General features: G+C 34.3%; 1 protein-coding gene across 3 annotated transcripts in view; it reads right to left on the minus strand.

Moving 5' to 3' along the window:
• Positions 1-1,645, minus strand: part of LOC117104071 — a 7,990-nt gene extending 6,345 nt beyond the window's left edge. For 2 of the 3 annotated variants that reach the window (XM_033244729.1, XM_033244730.1), the window contains exon 1: positions 1,488-1,645. The gene's annotated coding sequence lies outside the window, so the exon portion shown is untranslated. The remainder of the gene's footprint in view (positions 1-1,487) is intronic. The other variant, XM_033244733.1, reaches the window with a different exon arrangement.
• Positions 1,646-2,050: the final 405 nt, after the last annotated feature.

Genomic DNA, 2,050 nt, shown 5'->3' on the forward strand with positions numbered 1-2,050 from the left:
CTATATATAGATGTCTCAATATAATGTAGCTTGTTTTTGACATGTTACACACCAACCATTACAATATTTATATTACTGTGCCACAAGTTTCTACTTTGCTGTGGAAATGCATATATAGCAACGGTGCCTTTGAATGGTGTTTGCAATTGTATGAAAACCAATCTAATTGCCCAATACTTTGTTTTAATATTGGTTTACAGTGGCAGCATTCTGTACTGGTATGTAACTTTCATATTTGAGACAGTGATTCAAACCATCTGAAATTCTTGGTACGCGAAAAAAAAAAATACGCAAACATGGTTTTTAAATGCTTAAAAACAATTCAGGAAGAGGAATGTTTTCAAGAGTTTAAATTGGGATGGGTGTTAAGACAGGAGAGACCTCAAAAACAAAGAGACCCGAGACCCATTTGATTTTTGTATCTCAGTAAAAAAATTAAAAAAAAATTAATAAAAAATAAAAGACACCCAGGCAAACGAAAAAGAGACCTCGAAAACATATATTTTGTTTATATTGTTACGTTATTAATTATTATTATATTTACTTAACGATAATAATTTGTTTACCTTTTTGTTTCATTTTCCTTAAAAATTACTGTGGGTTTTCGTTACATGCGCTTTTTTAAAAAACGAAATACGAAAACATATACCCGACAGATATACGAATACGAAAACAGAGACCTAGGCTAGGTCTTATGTTTTCGAGTGGGTCCCGGGTCTTTAGTCTCGGTCTTAATACTTTTAAAAAATGTACTTTTTTCATATTGTTAAGAATCAAAAATATTGAAATCCTTAAATTGTCATAGCTTCCGGAAGCTTTGTCTCCCGACCCCTTCCGAGGGATTTTGATCAACGCCCGACCATGCCAACTTACGCTCTCCGTCGGTTACATTGGACGAAATGGTCGATGAATGGATGCCGTCAATGCGAGTAGGGTCAGTCTGAATGGCGGCAATCATACGAGGTGGGGATGTGGCAGTAGGGGTAATGAGGGTGGTGGCCTATGAGTGTTTGTTGGACATATCCAACGAACATGTAATGATGATTTACTCACAGTAGGATAAAATAATCAGGATTAAGTGGCATTCAAATCGTACCCGAACGAAAATGCGGACCACATTCCCGGTGCACTGAACGAAACGGCCCTAATCTTATATTATACTGACTTTTTGAACGGTTCGGTAAGGCCTTCCAATCTGAAATTCTGGTTCGGTGTGAAAACGCACCTCACATTTTTAGTCAGATTTGAGCATTGAGTCCGAACCATACACCAAGTAGCCCTACATGCTTTATCGTGGCGGTTTAACATTCAATATAAAAAGTAGTGCTTCATATAACAATAGAATGTCGTCTGAACAACGTAACATTAATAATATCAAATCTCATGGTCACGGGCTTACGTGCAGCTAAACCGATGTTTTTTGTAAATGAAAATAGGCATATCATAATGAATTATTAATTTTAAATAATAAATTGACATAACCCTACCTGTTGATCCTCTGCTCTAGATTTGTCTTCCTATGCCATGCTATCTGCTAATTGAGTTCATCAACTGTGTGTATTTTAATAGTTTGACTAACTACACACGAATTTCCAGCCCTAATTTTCAATATAATAACATGAACGTGTGCGATGATCAATAATATTTTAAGCATTCCAGGCCCTAGTTTAAAATCAATAAAGGACAGATGTTTCAGATGACGTCATCAAAAAACATGCAAAATACTGAAAGTAGCGGGTATGTATCAACGAATACAATGAATGTTCAAAATTAATGTAGATTAACCGTGGTATGTAATTATGAACATACAGCAAAATTGTTTTCCAACACTATACATTACAAAACGTACCGTGCATTAACAAGTGTTATATTAATACGGTATAGACATCACACATTTAAATTAACATTCGTAGTATGATACTTTAGTGTAATTAGGATTTTAATCATTTATCATACGCATTATTACGATATATCATTCAATATTAGCATCCATGTGTTTCTGTAAAAGTAATATAATTTATTTTTAAAAAATGACAATATCACACATTTC

The sequence above is a fragment of the Anneissia japonica genome, unplaced genomic scaffold, assembly GCF_011630105.1.
Source record: "Anneissia japonica isolate Jap-2015-1 unplaced genomic scaffold, ASM1163010v1 scaffold287778_len1315358_cov176, whole genome shotgun sequence".
In the NCBI taxonomy this organism is placed as follows: domain Eukaryota; kingdom Metazoa; phylum Echinodermata; class Crinoidea; order Comatulida; family Comatulidae; genus Anneissia; species Anneissia japonica.